The sequence below is a fragment of the Triturus cristatus genome, chromosome 1_1 (genome assembly GCF_964204655.1).
Source record: "Triturus cristatus chromosome 1_1, aTriCri1.1, whole genome shotgun sequence".
Taxonomy (NCBI): domain Eukaryota; kingdom Metazoa; phylum Chordata; class Amphibia; order Caudata; family Salamandridae; genus Triturus; species Triturus cristatus.
In genome coordinates this window covers 169435370-169457785 of record NC_140579.1, presented here as the reverse complement: position 1 = coordinate 169457785, position 22416 = coordinate 169435370, and the positions used below count along the sequence as shown (strand labels likewise).

Genomic DNA, 22416 nt, shown 5'->3' with positions numbered 1-22416 from the left:
AGTCTAGTTATCAGTTTATTTAGAGTTTTCTTTTTTCCACTCTGTGAACTTGATCAGCCGAATAGCCGAAAGTGGTAAGCTAGAAACATGTCGACCATTAGGCTTTGGGAACCTTAATTCCAGGATTACTAATTTTTCCCCCTGTTTTTAATCATACCGACTAGAAGTCAGAATACAGTAGCATTACCCACTAGTCAGGTGTTACCTCACTCCTCCCCAGCAGAATCACCTGCCTCACATAGTCATAATATTCAGTGCTCCCGCGTAGTTCCTCAGGTCGCAGCACGCCCCGTTCCTCAGCGGAACGGGAAGGACCCTATCATGAAGCATGCCACCAAGGGGTAACCCTGGTGGGTGAGGGTTTTACGAAAAACTTTGTTTTTCCCAAGTGAAGGAACAAAAATTCTCCACACAAGTAAGGCTGGGTCCCTTTGTTTTGTTTGCATAACACTTTAAACAGTGTAACATTAGTGCTTTGCGATGTAAGAAACTGGGTAATTAGTTGAGATGGGTGTAAGCCCCACTCAAACAAACACAATCCTTGCCAGAGTGAACCACAAAAGTTACGAAATAAACCTGTGCTTAAACTTCTAGTACCTTGGCACAAAAAAGCCAGGATTAAGTTAAAACCAATGTGTGAAGTATTTATGCAGCACTCAAAACAGAAATAAAGTGAAAACACAACAGAAAAATCTCAAACCAATTTAAAAAAATAAGTTAAAATTGATAAATAAAATGACACCAAAATAAATTAGTAGAACTGGGGATAAAAGTTTTTTAAGTTTTAGGTGAAAATCGCATCAAGAAGCACAAAGCACCACTCACTGTGATCTGGTCACGCTGGACCAGGATAAAGTCACAAGTTCAGGCCAACCGCAATGGAGCATGGGTCGGACAACGACCAGGTTAGTTTGCTGGAGAGTTACCTTCTCAAAGTACGTGCAAAGAGTTCCATGTGCATTGGCGGGGACCCAAGGAGATCACTGTCAGAGTAAGGAGCAGGTCGAGCATCGCCGATGCTGAAAGTCAGTGAGCGCTGAAGCTTCACCTTTCTGATTGTTGCTGTCGCGCAAAGTGCAGGTCCAGAGTTGCTGGTTGTGAAAAGTGACAGTTGGCACGAAAAGCAGGTCCCTCTGGAGCATCTCATTGGCAGTAGTAACGGGTGGTTGATTCTTGCCATGAAGAGTTTACTTTTTGGTTGTGAGGAACTCAAACCTTCTGTATCTTCACCTTTTCTTCAGAAGTTCCCACTGATACCAGCAAAGTGTTCAGGACCTCGAGGGCACCTCCTGGGGATCAGGAATCACTCCAGCACAGGACAGCAGCAGGGCTCAGGCAGGTCCGGCCAGTGCTGGTCAGCTGGGCAGTTTCAGTAATGACTCTGGAAGCATGTTGTATTTCTGTAGCTCTAACAGGAAGTCGGCCAACTTACCCTTGGAGTCACTTTGGAAAGCTTGGGTTCAATGCAAGCAGGTCCAATCTTCTTTGTTCACGCAGCACGGCAGTTCCTCTTTCTCACACAGTCCTTCAATCTTCAAGAAGTCAAGAAGTATTCTGATGATAGGTCTGATGTTCCAACTTTTATACCTGGTGACAGCATTTGTGTGGCTCCAAACCGTCTAGTGTGAAAAAGCTAAGAGCAGACCTCTTCAACGTCTACATGAGCCCCCTCGCGGCCATCGCACGCCAACACAACCTCAGCATAATCTCCTACGCCGACGACACCCAGCTGATCCTCTCCCTGACCGACGACCCCGCCGCCGCCAGAGCCAACCTGCACGAAGGGATGAAAGAGGTAGCCGAATGGATGACGACCAGCCGCCTGAAACTGAACTCAGACAAGACGGAGGTCCTCATCCTGGGCTCTTCACCCTCCGCCTGGGACGACTCCTGGTGGCCTCCCGCCCTGGGCACCGCACCCAAACCGACAGACCACGCACGCAACCTGGGCTTCATCCTGGACTCCTCCCTCTCCATGACCAGGCAAGTCAACAACGTCTCCTCGGCGTGCTTCAACATCCTACGCATGCTACGGAAGATCTTCTGGTGGATCCCCACCGAGACCAGGAAGACCGTCACCCAGGCCCTCGTCACTAGCCGACTGGACTACGGCAACGCCCTCTATGCCGGTACCACCGCCAAGCTCCAGAAGAGACTCCAGCGGATCCAGAACGCCTCAGCCAGACTCATCCTCGACATCCCACGAACCAGCCACATCTCCGGACATCTGAGAGACCTACACTGGCTCCCCGTCAACAAAAGAATCACCTTCCGCCTCCTCACCCACGCACACAAAGCCCTACACGACCAAGGCCCGAGCTACCTCAACAACCGAATCAACTTCTACGCTCCCAAACGCCACCTCCGATCAGCCAACCACGCCCTCGCTGCCGTCCCCCGCATCCGAAGAGCGACTACAGGAGGAAGGTCCTTCTCCTACCTGGCCGCCAAGACCTGGAACTCCCTCCCGACCGACCTACGCCTGACCCAAGACCACCTCTCCTTCAGGAAGAAGCTGAAGACCTGGCTGTTCGAGCAGTAGCGGCACCCCCCTCCCCCCAGCGCCTTGAGACCCTACGGGTGAGTAGTGCGCTCTATAAATGTCTTTGATTGATTTATTGATTGATTGGTGACAGGTTCCTTAGTGAGTACTGAAGGCCAGGTCCTTTGAAGTGTAAACAGTGCAGGGTACAGCCCCTCCCCAGCACTCCTGTCAGGAAGACCCATCAAACCTAGGCCTTCTTTGTCTCAATGCCTGGAAGCAAAAAACAACCCACAACAGGGGGGCCATACTCAGTCATGTGACCTTAGACATAGGCAGAAAGGCACATTTGGTTAAGTACAGAAAAATGACTACATTAGAACAGTCGCATTCTCAGAATAGTAACTTAAAATCAGACTTTACTGCTAAAGAGGATTTTAATTATAATTAATTTGAGTGGAAACAGTATGTGTCTATCTGGTCTCAAACTGAAGATAGCACTTATAAAGTGTTTATAAGGTAACCCAGTGTTAGTCTATGGGAGAGATAGGCATTGCAAGAATGAAAACTTAAGGTCCACATATCCTACTTTTTAAGTACCATGTACCCTGCCCTATGAGCCTTTACCGCCAACTTTGGGGTGAATTATGCATATTAAAAATGAAGGTTTAGGCCTGGCAAAAGATTTATTTTGCCAGGTTACAAGGGCACTTTAAAACTGCACCACAGGCTACAGTGGCAGGCCTAAAGCATGTTTTAAAAGGCTACATTAGTGGGTGGCACAATGAGGGGTGCAGCTCACTATTCGCATTAAACATACAGGTCCTGGGTACATGTAGTACCATATACTAGGGACTTTCAAGTAAATTAAATGTACCAATCAGGTGTACGCCAATTTTACTATGTTTTCAAAGGACATGACAAGTACATTACCAATGATAAGCAGGGAAAAAGTGCAGAGTCCTAAAGCCAACAGAATTGGCCTTAGCAAAGGAAGGCAAAACTCTGAGGTAACCCTGCAGAAAGGCCCAGGTCCAACACATTACAATTAAACATAAACGAAAACAAAGTGGGCTCCATTTTGAAAGAGGCTCTCGCATTTGCAAATCCTTTAAATCATTTTTACTCGGAGCTTCTGGGATGGACCCACTCCTCCACATTGAGACTGGAATGAGACTGGAATTGCTATCACACGGCCACTTCTCATTACAGCGCTGCCATCCTGCCGACTAAGCTAGAGAATCCTGGCCACCAGGAGCAGACTGACGGCAAGTGTTGCCTTACTATAGCATCTTCTCTGCAGTGCGCAGTTATACAGCCATATTGAGACTGTTTCTCCAAGTAATGCAAAAATAAAATAAAAGTGTGTTCAGAAGCATTGCTGATATAAACAACTCTGCAAGGATGGTGATTCGTTTTCTTACAGGACATTAAAGATGGATTTCACACATTCTCAGCTATTTAATTGATACGACTGATAATGAAAACTACAATGCCCCTTCTGGCCATTTCAAGAATATCGATTTAAGGCTTTCAGCGAGAAATCAGCCTCAGGTTGTCCTCAAATTACCAGAGTTACAACACCGAAACATCACCCTTGTGAACTGAACAGGGACTTTGAAGAGAATGAGCTTTTTTTGTATGAATTCGTCCTTTTTTTTTTTTTTTTAGCATCACTGGACTAGATCTTCACAAAAACGTCATGTCTTAGGGCACCTACGTGCACAATTAATGCAGTCAATACAGTACCTATTGTTAGGCCCATTAAGCGCTGAATTGTCAACAGCATTTCTTATGGGGCAAACTAAAAAAATGCAGTTTCTAATGAACATTTACTTTAAGTGCCATTTTACAAAAGGGCAGAGACCTGAAGAGAGAAGTTCAAAAAGGTCAGCAGGCATTTTAGGAAAACTCGCATCCTTCAACGACTAACTATAGCAAGCACTGAATCCTTTAAGAACAACAACAAAAAGGCCGAAGAGAGGTTAGAGTGGGGGTCAACTCTGAAGGTTGACCCCCCCCCCCCCCCTCAAGTGAATAACATGAGGAATAAATTATAGAACAAAGATTCAAGATTTGGATCAGTACAGTCTGAACCTACTTGCACTACAATGTTGAGGTCGGAGCAGGTAAACACGTCACTGTAATGAAATACTGTGCTGCCCTGTGTGCAGCATCAGGACAAGGAGGTGAAATGAGAAAGCATAGTGGTAAATCCAGATCTCAAGTCACGACTCACGCATGAGGGTAGTCTACAACACACGGGGAGAAGAACAAACTACACAACGGGGTCGACCAGAGTCAGCAAAGGCAGCATCTCAGAGCATGACCAAGAAGCTATTTGTTCATGCACTGTTAGAAATGGGATTTCTGGCTGGCTAAGGCGTGCGCCTAAGCCAGGCAGAAACCACCACTCTAGTCAGGGCAAGGAAGTTACACGCCAAAGATAACCCCTGCTCACCCCCTTGGTAGCTTGGCACGAGCAGTCAGGCTCATCCCGGCGGCAATGTGTGAAGCATTTGCGCACACACGCAGCAACACCATCCCAGGCCCACCACAAAAGAAACTCCACACAAGGTTATATATAAAAATAGCCTTTGTATTATCATAACACATTAGAATGGTAATCACACAATATACACTGTGCCAACTGGCACTGGGCAATATCTACAAGGGATTATGTACACATGACAGGGTCACATGGACCACTGTCAGAACCATCACAAAGTGAACTTAGTAAATGTAGAAATTAGCATAAACATAGAACACAACCAGTACTACTGGTAATCACTGCACTTAGCATCAACTACATTAGGCTTAGTCTCATATCGGGCGCCAACGCATTGTACGCCCGCTTCAGCATAACCACCTTACACAATTCTCTCATAGGTCTAAACACATTAAACTATAACCTCCTAAGCATAACTCATCTTAGGGAATAATCCACTAGCATAAACCATTATATACAAACCAACCTCATAATCATAACGCACATTTAGAGGTATCAACACAGGGTGCGTAACCATACTACATACATGACATTTCCTAGCACCACATCATATTTAGCACAAAAGTCACATTAGAGGTCTAACGCATTGGACACCAACATCCTCATCATTACTCACAGTAGGCATAATCACATGAACATAAATCACATTAGGGCCTGGCGCCCTATAAATCTAACCATCCCCCCCTAGCCAACTGGCCATCTCAGAGAGGGGGCTCAAATGCCCTATGTCCACCAGGTCAGGGCTGCTGCCTAAGCAGCGAAGGTCAAGGGTGCGCCACTGCGCAAAACCTAAACGTTGCAGCTGGCACTATGTGCTGCGCAGCTGTGAATGTCAGGGGTAAAGGAGTGCATCTCACTCCTAACTCAGGCCTGTCCCCCAAAGCAAAAGAAAGACCTAAACGGTGCAGCTGCCCACTACTTGCTGGGCAGCTGTGAAAGTCAAAATGCGGCATGGGCTCTCACTGGCCCTTGAAATAAATGTACCAACCGTTGGAGCCATCGGGCTCTGAAAATAAACATGTCCCAGGGAGCACACTGGCTCCTGAAATAATTAGGCCACAATCAAGAAAAAGAACTTGCCACCAAAACGTGGAGCGCACTGGCGCTGTAAACATCTGCAGACATGGTGGAGCAAACACGGGCCCCTCTGGCCCTTGAAACAAATATGGCCACGGTGGAGCAGGCTGGCTCCTAAAACAAAATCATGTCCTAAAAAGAACTGGCCCCCACGTCGGAGCCACACAGGGCTCTGAAAACAATTAGCCAAACGTTGGAGCCACGTAGGACGTAGGCTCAGGAAGCAACTGTGCCCCCTTGGAGCACACTGGCTCCGTAAATGAATATCTCCCCCAAGCGTTGGAGCCACTCGGGGCTCTAAAACAATAATGGCACCCTCACGTTGGAGCGGCCCGCTACGGCGGGTCCACTCATGGAAGATAGGTGCCGGCCATGTATCCTGCCCAGCCCTCACTCACCGGGCTGCAACACGCGGGCTGGCGACTTCTCCGGTCTCACTGCGGCTGCCGCGGGGCTCCCTCTTCATCACGGGAGCCCCGCCTGGAATGCTGCTTGGTCGCGGCCTTCCCAGCCGCTTCTCCCCTTCACCCGGGCCCCCTCCTGGTGCCCGGGACTTCATGCGCACATGCAGGACTTGTGCGCATGAAGTCCCGGGCACCAGGACTTAGACTGCTACCGCGGGGCTCTCCCGTCCTCATGGGAGCCCCGCATCAATGAACCGCACCGGCCTCTTCCGGCCGCTTCACAGGCCCCGCCCATGTCCCGGGTAGGGATGCCTGACTTCTGGGTTTTGGTCGGGCCGGCGGCGGTGAACGCGGGGTGGGCACCCGCTTCGTTGATAAAGCAAAAAGAATGGCACAATGAGGGGTAGGCTCCCTCCGAATTTAGAATATAAAGCAGGGTGGGCTCCTGCTATTTAAAGCAAAAATAAGCGTGCTAAGCAGGGTGGGCACCCGCAACAGGACACAATGCGGGGGAATCCCAACGTCGGGATTCCCTCAGAAGATCACAGCCCAGCGCTGCAGAGACAAGGCACAGGCTCCCTCTCAAATCAAAGGGGGCCAATTAAGTTAAAGCGCTCCCAGGCGCTAGAAGCATGCAAAGGTCCTGGGGCAAAGAGAATAAGTCCACAAAGGTCCCAGAAGTCCATCAGGCATCCAGGGGCTGGGCAGGGCCCAGGGAGGCAAGCCTTCCCCTGAGCCCCAGCACGCCCATGGCAGATTCGAGTCCAAGAACAAGAACATTTTCTTTGGGTCACAGCCCCTTCTTTTATACACACATTTCCCTTTGTGACACAGCACAGGTAAGGGGGGAACCAGATACAACTGGTTCAGGAGCACTTGAGCACCTTGTTTTGCTCAGACCCTCTCTTCTATACACAGGACAGGCCAGGGACATCAGACGCACCACGGGGGTGGAGCCAGCATTGTGGAGGGAAGGCCCAGCCCTATTCAGGTCCCAGGTGCAACTCCTCCCTCCCATCTACATGCAGATCTCTCCATTCACCACCAGGCAGACTCACCCTGGCTACTGGAATTTCCCAGCCCTGTCACTCAAACTCCAGACAGGCAATTCACATAATACAGCACACAGACATGCCAACCTCTAGAAGTGGCACTTCTCCTATAGTTATAATTAATCCGCGCACATCCTTGTGTAGCATTTATTCTCACGAGTTCGCACATACCAAACTCGCCCCTGCACTCCTCTCACATCAGGAACCACCATGGACACACATATCCCCCATGCATTCCTATGGGAGGGCAGGCCAGTCTCACTACATGTAACACAGAGCGCACGCACTTTACACTGGGACACAGTGCTAAAGTGCCTAGAGGCCTAAAACTACTAACACTACATAGGGAAAAGGCCAAGATAATTGCAAAAAGTTTAGGGGTGAACCTGCCAAAAGGGCCAGGTCCAACATGCACAAAGCAAGAAAGATAGGACAAAAGGTTCAGTCAGGGCCTAGAGCTCAAAGGAGGGCGGGTATCTTGAGATTACGGCTAAGAGGTGAAAAATGAAAAAATAATAAGCAGAAAAAGACAAAAGTGAACTTGCGCCTTTTTTTAACACTTTTATCGAGGCTGAAGGAATGGCAAATTGTGTTAGTCATCCGACTTAAGGACACAATGCTGAATAGAATAGAATTAAAATTTAAGTCACTCAAAGAAGATCCTCCGAAAACTAATTCAATAGCTTTGGTACCTGATTTATAACTCATGACGGAGAGTGTTATAATCTATCTGAACGCATAGGGTAAAGATAACTGGCATTTATTTGGGGCGGGGGGGGGGTGGACTGGAGGGGTGCCACCTAGCATGCTAGTCAGACGGCTTCAGTTAGGGTTCCCTGAAACCCCTGTATCATCCATCACCATCCTGTGGTTCCTCTGGAATTCAGCCACCAACTAGGGTCCCGGGTGTGCTGGGGCCGTTTGTGAAGTGAATCTGATGGTGGGAGCGGCCGTCTAGTCACCTTGCTACAGCTGGGGCCTGCAGGGCGGCTGGTCCCACGGAGGCGAATGGGCTCCAGTGAGGTAGCTCTGGGGCACTGCGGACGCAGTTGGCTCTTGGGTCCCAGGCGCGGAACCTGGGAGGCGAGGATACAGCAGCACCGGCACAGAACTGGGAAACCAGAATGAAAGACTAGAAGTGAGCGCAGAGATCGCCTTCGTGCAGCTGCTGCCCTGACCGGGAAGCGGGCAGCGCAGACGTCGGAAACAAGCATTGAAAATGCAATAGGTCTCGCCTTTGATTAAGTTAAAGCCATTTTCTTTGCTAATGGTATTGTATAGCAAAGCAAATGGCTTTAACTTAATGGCGAGACCTATTGCATTTTCAATGCTTAAATGCCTAAAAATGCCGAACGTGCGTTCGCACGGTACGTGTGCCTAGTTTGCGCAGGAGAGAAAATACAACTAGGTTGGCGTGGGAAGTGCCGCAATCACTTTATCGTAATTACATTTAGAATATGGCAGTGTCCAATGGAAAGTCTAGAAAAGCATTACAATTCTGATTCACAGGATTTTGGTAAATGATTTGCACTGATCTGAAAGGACCCTCGGTCACGGGTGGAGCAACGATATCTAGCCTCGTGGCCCCAGTGCGTCAAGTAAGGTCTATCCAAAGGAGCCGATGTTGGGAACAGTTTTGAAAACGTCATATAATGTATTTTAGGGCTCTCTGCTGGCATCTTGAGAGTAAGAAATAATGGGCGTGCACAGGCTCAGCATGCGCCACAAAATAAAATGTCTTCTGTATTTCCAACACTATTTTAATTTTGCGCGCGTGCACATGAAACTGCACGCAAACGCACATAAATTAACTTATGCACACAGCAGAGTTGAACAAATTAAAATTGTGTACTTTGCTCCAACTGAATACTCTTTCTGAAAAGGGGCCTTTATGCAATTCAAAACGGTTCCGGAAAAAGCACCTTTCATTCAAGTGTCCAAATTCTAAATCAGTCCCTCCGCTGTTTTAACCATGATCACCAAAGCGCCCCGAAGCCCTAATTGGGTGCGTGAAGCACAAAGTATGTATTCATTTAGACACTGCTACGTTCACTCAATTCATTCGTCTTTATTTCGATTAAAATTCATCATGAAAGACAATACAATACAAAAACAATTTAAAAAAATAAAAAGATTCCAATAATATACAAAGATATAAAATCATTACAGTGATAAAACAGGATAAAATCAGATAAAAACACAACAAGGATTTACTTTTTAGATCCTATTCCTAATAATCCAAACCCATCCGAGAAATTTGGCCACAGCAATTACAATAGGTTCGCTTGTGTCGTATCTCAATATTCTTATTGCCACTAGCCCCACCCTGGTGCCCATGTTACGACAAATGGGTAAAAGCCATCTCAACCGGGGTACTGCATAGGCCGGACATTCAAAGAATATGTGACCAATCGAGTCCCTACAGTCAGCGCACCAACGACAGGAGTCGGTCGTCTCCCCCTTCCATTTTTTGGTGAACGATCTAGTGGGAAGAGAGCCAGCCCTAAACTGATGGTAAAGTTTCCTGTCACTGGATCTACTAATGATGTCCCCGTAAGATTCTAATAATGGATCAGTCTTGCACTCAAGAAACTTGCCAGTCAAAGACATAGCCAGGGTTTGGTTGCACTGTCTCTGCGTTAACTGGGACCAATATAAACTTTTAAACACTTTTTTTGGAGGGAAGGGATTGCCTGCAGGGTCAGACCACAAGTTACCCAGGCCCCTAGATTCTAAAAGCAATCTGACTTGCTTAAACCATGCTATATTCCCAGAGCCAAAGATAGAACGTACATCCAAGAAAGCCTTGGCATAAAGGGCCAATTCCGGGGTAGTCCACAGTCTTCTCCACAAGGCCAATGGTTTGTACCGGGCAATGTCATCGATTGAATGACAACCAAGGTCCAATAATAAAGGTTTGATGGGGCTTGATTTTGCACTTTGACCAGAGAGGATAGGTCTGCAAAACCCCAGAGTTCAGCGCCATAAAGGATCGCTGAGGTAGTCCTGGAGTTATAGATCTTTATTGCTGGACCTATCCTTTTGGTCTGTGACAATCGCTGTTCTTTTACCAGGCACCCTGAAAGCTGAGCAAGCTTAAGAGATAGAATATCAATTTGAGGCTTCCAACTCAGTTTACTTTCAAGGACAATCCCCAAGTAGGTCATAACGTTTGTACGTTCAAATTTTTCGTTGTTCATCGTAACATGACCAGCCGCACGTCTTCCTTTGTTAAAAACTATATACTTGGTTTTAGAGACATTTACTTGCAGGTCATGATCTTGACAGAAGGTGTCAAACTTATTCAAAGCCGCCTGTAACCCCATCTGCGTCTGAGACAATAATAGGGTGTCGTCGGCGAACATAAGTAGCGGGAGCTTGTTACCACCCAGAGAAGGGGCGTCTGTAGAAATGGTAGGAAAATACTGCACAACCCTATTAATAAATAACAAAAAAAGAGTTGGCGCTAAGACGCACCCTTGTCTGACATCCCGTGATACTTTAAATCTGTCTGTGACCTGCCCTTGGTTGCCCCATCTAACTTGTGCAAAATTATCTTCGTGCATCCTAATAACAATATTCAGAAGATCAGCAGGCATCCCTAACCCATCCAAAACTCCCCATAGTTTAGTCCTAGGAACTAGATCAAAAGCTGATCTAAGGTCCACAAAGGCGGCATATAATGTACCGCCTCCTAAGTAGACCGTTTTCCAAAAAATCAATTGGAACCTGAGAACCTGATCAATAGTGCTGATACGAGATCTGAACCCAGCCTGTAGGGGCGATAAAATGTCCTCTTGCTCAATCCATGACTGAATTCTTGCCAGAATCATCCTGGCAATGATTTTTTGTATCGAGTCGATTAGACTGATCGGACGATAGTTCCCTGGGCTCGAGCGATCACCCTTCTTAAAGATGGGCAATATCTCGGCACCTTTCCATGATTTGGGAATAGGCGCCCCCTTAACTATGGCGGTAGCCAAAAAGGCAATGTATGGTACCCAAATACTCTGGTCAGACTTAAAAAGATCTGCAGGGATACAATCAATGCCCGGGGCTTTACCACTAGATATCCTACTTAAAGCCATCTCAACTTCACTGCAGACAAACAAAAAAATTTTAATGGCCGACATATTCCAAGAAATTAGAGGTATTGACTCAGCCTTCAAATCAGTACCAGAGAACTGGGACTCAATGTTCCACCCATAACTCGGGGAGAACATGGTTAGATGGAATCAACGAATTCGGGGAATTCCCCCACTTCACAATGTGCCAGAACTTAGTCAAATGTTTATGCTTACTGGCTGCTAAAAGGTCTAGCCAATAGTCATTATCCCATTCTCTCTTGGCCATGGTTTTGGCCTTACGGTAATTACACCGCACTGTCCTAATGTTGGCAATGTTTTTAGATTTTATAGCAAGTTTCAATTTATCATAGGTGTCTCGGCAGAGTTTGTTATACCAGTGATTACGCTTAGATTGAAGTTGTTTCCTGGGTTTGCAAGATTTAGAAAAGAAGGTTTTTAAGCCCTGAAATAAAGTTTCATGAATTTGGGTAGTCGCCCGGCTGACGGCTTCTTGGTGAGAAAGGGAGTGCAATGCTTCCAAAGCACCCTTTACTTGTGTACTGATTTCAACTAATGCTCCAAGGTCCATTGCTACCCTATCCCAACGCACTCGCCGTAGATTATTTGTAAGGAGGGCGTCAGCTGTAGCTATTGTAGTTGGTTCTTTACTATGATGGTCAGCACAGAACGAGAAACTTAAAACAAGGGGGTTATGGTCGCTCTCAGTGCGAACTGGAATCACCATGTCTCTAAGGGAAGACCAGAACTCCACTTTGATGAGAGCATAATCAATTCTGCTGTGTCGAAGACCCTCAACAAAGGTGTCACTGCCCATTTTAACAGAGACAGTCCGTCCGTTTGCTGCCTTGAAGCCACGCCCCATACACAAACTCATCCACTGGATGGCTGATTCGGTCCATTTCGAGATGGGTGGAAGATCAAGAAGAGGAATGTTCCAAAGAACATCCTCTTCCATCGTAAGTGGATCCCCGGGAATGTTAAAAGGCTCGAAACAGCAGTTCAAATCCCCCGCAATTATTATATTAAATCCAGGGTTAACAGTTTCCAAATAACCATCTAGCTGTAAAAAGGTATTGGTACCGCGCCCTCCTGGTTGACCTCTATTGTAAATGTTGATAATCATAATGTCAGAACCATCGTGGAGGTGCAGCTGTACTATTAAAAGATCAGGGCTGTCTACATCCAATTCGGAAGCTCGACACTTAAGGGTTTGCTTAATCCAAATACTAAGACCACCCGAGGGTCTGCCCTTTGACCCTCTAGTTGCTGCTTTATAAAAATTAATAAAGCCAGGAAAGTGAACCGGGTCCACTGCCCACGTTTCCTGAAAAACCAGGACATCATAATTGTCCACCCATGTAGACCACTCATTTATTAAAGTTTTGCTCCTAAGGCCCGCTATATTCCAAGAGACCAAGGAGAAAAGATGATGGTCACTAACAACAGATATTAAATCCAAAAGCGGAACCAGAGGGGCAGTATGATTTCCGGTCTTGCAGGGAGCTAGGCACTCTGGCCCCCCATAGCAACAATCCAAGCACATGAAATTAGCCTTATCCAGACTAGCCTCACTAACATACGGAACTACCACTAGATCAACGGGCAAAGGGGTAGGATGGTTACTACCAGAAGATCAAGATCTATCGGAGGAGAATGTAAAGCAGTACAAGGCACAGGGGATGAAGAAGTAACGGTATTTAACCGAACACCACCCGTACCTAAGGAACCCCTTAATGAGCGACAACCAGATACATTATCCGCCATGGTGGTACTACCATACCCGTTTGTATTTATACAAACAGAACCTATATTGTTGTTAGCCAGTCAATCCATCTCTTCCAAGCCACTCAATGGACCAAAACGATTGTAAAGAGGGAGATTAAAATCCAATCTAGGTGGACCTTGTTGGCCTCTATAAACCCTTTCCCACCTGGGTGGCTGGGCATGGTGTGTGCCGCTAGGGGTAATAGAATGGAAATACCACAGGTCAAGAGCAAGTATTCTACTAGAACACTGGATATTAGGGTGGCAACATATGTGCCTCACTACTCTGGGATCCCTAAAATTAATGATAATACAGTCACCCTCCACATCCTTGGGTTTGGTGCCTAGCCAACTCACCCTTCGTACAAACAAGATTTCAGCACGCAGGTTCGGAGGGAGAGGTCTGTTTCCATTGAGCCAATGTATAACCTTATTCTTAAGCTCGCTATGGGACTCTAACTTATCATGTGGGATACCCGGGACGCCTGCCAGAATTACCGTGTATGGTGATGACTCGGGAGGTAGATTAATACAAGGGAGTTGTGAAGACGAGCCACCACTCTTGTGAACAGTGACCCCTCTTATAGTGGGAACAGAGTTAGAATCAAATGTTGCCAACTTATTACTAACAACTGCGGGTTGGTTGGGGACATCTTCCCCAACACGGTCCGGAGCTGCCGCAATCACAGGCACTATAGATGGAGAAATTGTAGGACCATTAAGAGATTTACTAGACAGCGTGGAATGATTGGTACCAATCAGAACAGTCTTATCTTGCGAGATGTTAACGGAAGGTAGTGAAGTCCCAGTGCCAGGATAATGCTGTAGGGTTTTTTCCAAGATGGCAGTATTGGCAAGCACAATGTTTTCCAAATTCCCTAAATTAGTACTAAGTTGCTTGACTCTCTCTAGAATAGGAAGTAAAAGAGATTTTAACAATAGTTCGAGAGTGTCCAAGAAGCCATTAGGGAGTAGGTTAACACAGGGCTGGCTGGGCAGAGTCTTAGTAGACAAGGGACTGGGTTTAGCTGGAGGTGTGTTGCAATGAACTAGAGGATGGGTTAATTTAGAAGAAATACAGGGTTTAGGCACTTTAGCGCGTCTACCCTTGTTGGTCCCACCCACACGTTTCCTTTTTACCACTTTGGATTGAGTCATACTCTCCTTATCCATGTTAACAACCCGAGGCATTTCCACAAGGGGCACAGGGGGAATAGTACAACCTTTCACAAGAGGAGGTCTATTCTCAAAGATAGAGATACTATCAGGGGTAGAAAGCGAAGTGCTTTGGATAGTAATATCAGAACCCACAGTCACGGTACTTAGTGGCAAGTCGGAATCAGTCCGAATTGACAAAGGCTCCGGAGAGGCAACCGACATAATTTTGCCCAAGGAGGACCTCTTTGCCGATAGGTCCAGAGACAATCGTTTTTCTGTAAGAATAATTTCGTGTTCGAGGACACGAACAGCTCTGGAAATAAATTGATCTAGGGTCCCAGAAACTGTACCCCCTGCGCTATCTAGTGCGATTTTCCTCCCAGACCTTAAAGAAGTTGCCATTGTTCAACGTAGTGTATATATAGTATAAAATAGCAGCTACCACGAGAATAACAACAACAATAAGCAATAATCACCTAATATATAGCAAGTGTTATCACATACACAATTGGTGGATAAAAAAGTGTGGCAAATCACAACGAACATAACAACAGTATCATAGTACAATAATAGGGGAACTGGTAGAGTCTTACATCCAAGGGTTACAGCCCAAAGAAACCAAGACAAAGGGGTGGTGGCCCGGCCTCCTCTGGCCCCGGACGGCCACAGACGGCCCGCCCTTTGCCCGGGCTTAGCCCGGCGCCGTCCGCGCGCCTCCCGCGTCCCGGAGGGAGCTTGTCCGCTTTTAGCGCCTCCGGGCGCGTAAGTCAGGTTGATTGGGGGCAGGCCCACAGCCGGGAATTCTGGGGGCTGTAGTCCACGAGCTCCGCTCCCCGCACGCTGCGACCAGGAATAACAGCAGCCGCGGCAGAAGCGAGCGTCAAGAGAGACCACAGGCGCCCAACAACCCTGCTCCTCTGCCCCAGGTGAGCAAGTAAGGTGCACAAATGGCTCAGGCAAGAATAGAAGGGTCCCGCTCCACCGAGGGAGCTTGTCCGCTTTTAGCGCCTCCGGGCGCGGAAGTCAGGTTGATTGGTGGCGGGCCCACAGCCGGGAATTCTGGGGGCTGTAGTCCACGAGCTCCGCTCCCCGCGCGCTGCGACCAGGAATAACAGCAGCCGCGGCAGAAGCGAGCGTCAAGAGAGACCACAGGCACCCAACAACCCTGCTCCTCTGCCCCAGGTCAGCAAGTAAGGTGCACAAATGGCTCAGGCAAGAATAGAAGGGTCCCGTTCACTCAATCATGCACTTATTTTTCGGTGTTCGTTAGTTGATTCACTCATGCATTCAAACTGTAGCATGGTTATGTTAAACACGTGATCACCCACCCTGTGAGACATGGAAACTTGAGCCTGTGCACAGTGCCCCCCCCCACCGTACTGCAGGGGCCAGTGTTACCCCACTGAACCCACCGCAACCCTCGAGGTGGCAAAAGAAAAGCAGCGAGCTAGAAAGCTGGCAGTACATATTTTTCATCTACACTGTATTTTCAACGAAAAAATATAACGCAAAATCAGAACACGCGAGTGCCTTTTTATCAACTATTAACTGCGCGCCATTCAGGAGTTTTTAAGCCTACACATGGACGGGAGTTCCCCCCCCCAAAAATAGCTCTGTGTGAGTGTCTACTTTGTTTCCAAGAAGCAATCTGCAAATCTATAGCACAGAGTCTGGTCTAAACTCAAGAAAACAGGGAAAGAACCCACAAAAGCAAGAGTTCCTTGATATGCCTCTCAGTGCGTCGGAGCGCTATGGTTAAACAAGTGAGACGGGCTTGGGTCGGTTGTGACCGGAAGGGACTTGTTGCACATCGCCAGGCCTCTGTCCAGGTCCAGAGAGAGGCGTAAAGAAGGCTGCGCAGCCAACCTGCAATCACCTAGGTGCGGGGCGTCACCTCATAGGGCCAGGGCTTTACATTGATGTGAGATAGAACACCCCTCATTGGTGTGAGTGGGAGTAGAACACATGCGTAGTAGCGTGACTGAGTGGGGACGGGGTGATGCCGGAGCCTACAGGAGGAGATATGGTCGAAATGCATTGTACTTTAGAACAGAAGCTTCGAAACTCACCGGCAGCGTTAGAAACAGACTAAATCGAAAAATTGGACTTTAATTGGTAAAAAAAATATTCAAAAAGTGCCAGGGCCCTTCTCGGAAGACCAGTGCAGCTTGCACCACATATTGCCCCTGCCAGCGCGGCCAATGTCATTACCAACAGAACACCTAACCATGCCACTTCTAAAAGCGTGACAATTCACGCTATTTTAGGCCACACAACGCGGCGTGAAAAGCTGGTATTAATTTTCAATGTATATTGTCTTAATAAACACGGTTGTTGGACACTCTCAAAATTTAAGACAGCGCCACCATGTGGTGGCCTGTCACTGGAGCCGGTGCGGACATTTAAGTGCTGGTGCCGAGCACCGGAAACCACCGGCTCAAATTAAGCATTAAAAATACCAGAAATGTGAAAATATTTATAAACAGTATTAGTAGTAACATCTAGCAGTGGTAATCGGGCCCTGTTCACTTCAACCTCGGGTTCTTTAGGCACAACATATGTATAGTGTAGAACAGGAAGGCTTGTGAGGCCTCTACTGTGTGGACACTATACAGTTAACTACAAGTGTTGTTTAAGGAAATAGTGTAGGAGGCATTTCTTCTGGGGCTTCTGCCTGTGCGCTATCTGGCTATGGTCAAGGAGGCTTCTGTTCAAACCTCGCCAAACTGTGAGATCCTGGGCAAACCAACCTATCTCACGGAATCTGAGATCCCATATTTGGCAACATTTGGAGAACTTAAATAGTTAAAACAAATTTGATTGCATGCAAAGGTTTGGAAACTCGTCTCATTAATAGTAGTACATTTTTTTCAAGTGATTCCTAGTTTTTAGAATAGCAGGGTGGGATCGTACAAACTTTCCAAATGACCCATTCGTTTCTGAGAGTAGTCTGCTAATGAGCGCTCTGAGGCGAGGCAGAGGGGGATCTGGGCGCTGGGCCTTACCTAGTAGTTTGCTGAGCTCGGCGTTCTGCACATCCGGGAACCGTAGAGCCACCCGCTTGCGCTCGTCCTTGGCCCACACCATGAAAGCGTTCATGGGCCTGCGGATGTGGGCCTCAGTTTTGGGGCTCCCTCTTTCAGGAATGCTGCTCACCGCTCAGTCACCCGTACTCTGCAGGTGCTTGTCCAGGGCTTCTGGTGCCCACTGGCAGTGCCCGAGCTGCGTCATGCCCAGGGGAGCCGGGCAGCAGCGCCCCACCTGTAGGTGGTCGTCACTGGAGTATCCGGCATCGGGCCTGCTCTTCACTGCGCCGGACCGGGGGGGGGGGGGGGGGGGGGGGGGGAGGTGAGGGCAGGAGCAGAAGCCCGGTGGGGGAGAATACACGGCTCGCTCACACAGAGGGGTCATGGGGCCCTTAAGCTGTGTCTGAGCTGCCGAGTCTCTCGCTGGCAGACCTGCTACAGGTAGGAGGCCGCACTGTCCCCAGGCGCTTCTTCCTGATCTGCTGCCAGTCAGTGTGTCTTGTTTTCGCCTGTCAGATTCAATCTGACAGCGGTGAGTTTTGGATACCGAGGCGATAGCCTCATTACTCCACATTCATTTTTGAGTTTTTTAGTCGCTGTTTCGGTTTTCTTATTGATGTGACGCTTTGTCACAGTTGAGGTTGGATCACAAGGTCAGCGCTGTGAAAGGCCGCAGGTTGCGGTCAATATGGTTTGCGGAAGTGTCAGCAAGTTTTATCGCAGAGTCTTGTATTAGTCTGCCAAATGTCTTCTGGCGGGGATGAGCTTTTGATGGCTGCCGCGGCGGTTGCCTTCTGACAGTGATGAGTTTTGGGTACCTGCCGGGTGAAGGCCCCTTTAAGTAGACGAGCAGCTAATCAGGCGCGAGGGGAGTCACTCTTTGAGGTGTTAGAGGTAGGATGATGGGGCCTGAAGGCCGGAGCAGCCCACTTGCCCCTGGCACCTCCTCCCCCTATGGGTCACAGTGAACCATTCCATGTCCATTTTATTTATTCATGTGTGTATATTTGTTTATATTATTTTTTCATTCGCTCATTCATTCACTATGAAGATGCTGGCAGCATACCAGGAAGCCGGCCTTTGGAAATTAAAAGCACATATTCATGATAATATTGTATGTGCGATTAAATTAGTCATTATAATAGCGCCCACGAGACATTAGGTTGCCTCTTGGCGCTTGATAAGCAGTGCTAGTTGTGGTCGAACTCGGTGGTATTCTATTTTTCAGCCTAGGAAAGATGAATGGCTGCTTGGGCCCTCGGGACTCGGCCGTTGCGGTCCATAGACACAGATCTCTACCACTAGTGCAGCGAGCTGCACACATTGGTATTAGTGTTCATGAACTGACCTGAGGCCTACCACTTCTTGTGACTCGACGACCGTGTCGCTCACACAGTCTAGTGCGGGCTCGTGGCCTCTATTACATGCAGGAACAGTGTGGGCGCTTGCCTCTGACTTTTGCACAGCGACCGCGCTTTTAGCAAAAAACGCAAAACGCACACATTCGACTCTTTTGCAGAGACTTGCGCGGCTACAAAAATGCTATTTGTTGCATGGTGTCAGCTTTGTAGGTTTCACCTCATTCCTACCCTGGCACACTCGCTCATCTAATTACTCACACAGCCTTTCACTCCCCCACTCCGTAGAATCCCTTCCTTCAACTCATGGCAATAATTCCACTACAGTCAATGTAGTATCTTCGGAGGTTGTGTCTGGGGGTAATTTGCGAGGTCAGAGTTTCGCAAATGTGACTCTGGGGTGGCCACCACAGCACCTGGCGGCGAATCCGTGCACTGCCGCAGATGTTACCGGCCGGCCCCAGACCCTGGTAGTGCATGTTTCCCGCCACTGTCTTCAGGGCGCACAGGGTTCGGAGTTCTAGCCTTCTCGGATGCTGAGCTCTGGGGCCTTTACCTCATGGAAACCCTTGCATTTGAAGCACAAGACAAACGCCCGCCTTTGGAGGAGATTCAGTCTGGGTTACCACCCGAGGTACAGTTTGTTTCCGGAAAAAATGAAGCAAATCGCTTTGTACCATTTCGGTGCTCGCTTAAAGCGGGCACTTCCAGACTGGCGAACAGGTATCTTGGGCCATACAACATAAAGCTTTAATGCGGAAAAAATGAAAAACTGTATTTTCCTCAATTATCCTCCATACACAACACGGTCTGAGTAACGTCACATTCTACTCAGAAAATGCGGACTCCCCTCTCTCTTCAAGCACGCAATGCTATTTGGTAGAACACAGCTTTATTTTTGTGCAGAAAACCCATTTTTCTCTTAGTACGGCCCGTCAGAAGAATTTTTATGCTCCTTCTGAAAGGACGGAATCGCTAAAAAAGAAATGTGCAAAACGGATTTACACGAATTTCTCCCGAGACAGCAGTCTGTGCAGGGAGGGGTACAGGTGGTGGATGGGGCGGCGAGCCTGGGAGGGGCTGCGAAGAGGGAAGGATAGTGGCCCAACAGCGGCAACGCGCAGCATCTGCGGCCCTCTCTGGGGCTCTATTGTAGTCCCAGACAGAAGGTGCTGAGGCTGAGATAGGTGCATACAATCACTTCACAAACCTTAACTCGCACAGGCGACATCAAAACCCCTCCCGGCTGCTTCTTGATACCCCTGGCTCTCGGCACTAGAACAGAATTTATCATTATGTGCCCTTATCTTATGGGCACCGTGCAAATATGACTTGAGCCCCTTCAAGAACGTGGACAGTCTGCAAGGCACAGCGCAGGGTAAGTGCGTCACAGAAACAGAGTGCATAGTCAATTCAATTCAATTCAATAGTTCTTTATTCGGTGGTTAAAAACCATCATAAAAGAATACACATATATACAATTAAAACAGTATTAAATCAATATACAGAACATTGAATGAATCTATGTACATGCAAATAATTCATTAGTCACAGGAAATCCTTATTGGTAGCTTGCTAAAACTAACAAGTTGACAAGTCTACAGTGTTCATAATTAATGCTGGCATCTAGTTACCCTGAGTCTGAGTGCAAATTTCAAAAAACATATCACCGCACATAATGTTAACGGGTCACTAGCCCTTTGTAGAAAGGTCAGTGCCTCTTTGGCTCGAGTGAACCTTGCCTTTTTCAGAATATCTTTTAAGAATCTGCGTCTTGGAATTGTGTATATAGGACATAAAAGTACAAAATGGAGGGTGTCCTGCGGAGACCTATTGTCGCAGCCGCAGGCACCCTTCTGCTCAATTGAATTACTAAAACCAGCTGGATCAGCTAACAAATAAGGTAAAAAATTGAGCCTAAAACGTGACATTAAAAACCTTTCTTGGGCATTGTACAGGACACAAAGATACGGTTCCATCCCTGCAGTGGTTTCAAGCCTACTGTAGATACTCACTGTAGGTTTACTCCCTTCTATTGTAATCCTGCCCGATACTCTTGATTCCATGAAAATTCTCTTCAGGTTAAGCTTATCCTGAGCAGTGATCAGTGAGGGGTTTAAGTACAGCTCTTGGTAACCCATACTTTCCAGGCTAGTCTTAACATAATTGACCCATGGGATATTCAGATGTTTATCTCTACCAAGGCAATCTTGTACAATCAACCTACTCAGTGCTGCTTCAGGGTTCGTCCATATTTTAAGCAAGGCCAGGATTGGTCTAAACTTGATCAGATCCTCTAAGTAGGGTCTTCCTAGTTCTTTGTGGACTATGAGAGCTGGTGTGCAATTAGGGACTTTCAATACTGAACGAAGTATTTTGTTTTCTTCCCTTTGTAGTCCATCAAGATTTATAAATCCCCATACTTCTGAGCCGTACATGGTTTTTGGACAACACATTGAGCCATAAAGGTTCATTGTTTGTTCCGGACACCAGCGGCCAACTCTCCTCCCGTAACCAGAAATGGCCCCAGATGATGCCACCAATTTACCACACCTTTCCTGCACGAGGAGTGTGAATTTTAGTGACTCATCGAAGAGCACACCTAGATACGAGAATGTTTGCACCCTTTCTAGTGTGTGGGTGCCAATTCTGTAAGTGAAGCCAGTCCGTGGCTTGTGGCCTGCTGTCATTACATATGATTTGTTTAAGTTGACAGACAGGTCTATCCCCTCCATAAATTTGACGAACCCATCAATGAGGATCTGCAGACTTTTAGGGGTTCGTGCTAGGAGAACCGCATCGTCTGCGTACAACAGCACTGGGATGTTACGTGTCCCCACCCTTGGACAATCTGTATTTAGATTATTAAGAGATTGTTCCAAATTATTAATATATAACGAAAACAAAAAAGGAGCTAAAATACATCCCTGCCTCACGCCACTTGTACAGCTGAAGGCTTCTGTCAGTCCCCCATCCTTGTTATAACGTACCCTGGCGGAGGTTTCTCTATGCAATTCTCTCAGTATACAGATTATCCCTGGGTCGATTCCGAGTTGGTTCATCATTACCCATAGCTTATTCCTATTGACATGGTCAAACGCAGCGGCCAAGTCCATGAACCCCAAATACATGGCTTCATTGCTGGTTTTGGTGTACTTTGCGACCAGCATGTATAGGTTCAGGCATTGATCGCTGGTGGACCTACCGGTCCGAAAACCGTACTGGGCATCTGAGATGATGTTATTATCCTCGGCCCACTCGGTCAATCGATTCAGGATTACGCTTCCTAGGATTTTGGCTGTGACATCTATCAAGGAAATAGGGCGGTAGCATTGAGGGTCATCTTTGTTGCCTTTTTTAAAAATGGGTACAATAATGGCCGTTGACCAAGACCGAGGCAGACCGACCATAATGGCCGCGTTTAATTCTCTAGTTATAATAGGGGCCCATAAATCCACGTGACTCAGGAACAGGTCTGGGGGGATCCCATCTGGGCCC

General features: G+C 47.5%; 1 protein-coding gene across 5 annotated transcripts in view; it reads right to left on the bottom strand.

Moving 5' to 3' along the window:
* The window catches only part of LOC146869905 (vesicle-fusing ATPase-like), a 1998451-nt gene that overhangs the window by 1393349 nt on the left and 582686 nt on the right, over window positions 1-22416 (bottom strand). Inside the window, exon 1 of one of the 5 annotated variants that reach the window (XM_085624092.1) lies at window positions 15128-15268. The exons of 3 other annotated variants lie outside the window; for them this stretch is intronic. The gene's annotated coding sequence lies outside the window, so the exon portion shown is untranslated. Of the gene's footprint in view, window positions 1-15127; window positions 15269-22416 lie in introns of those variants that run through there. One more of the 5 variants, XM_085624091.1, reaches the window with a different exon arrangement.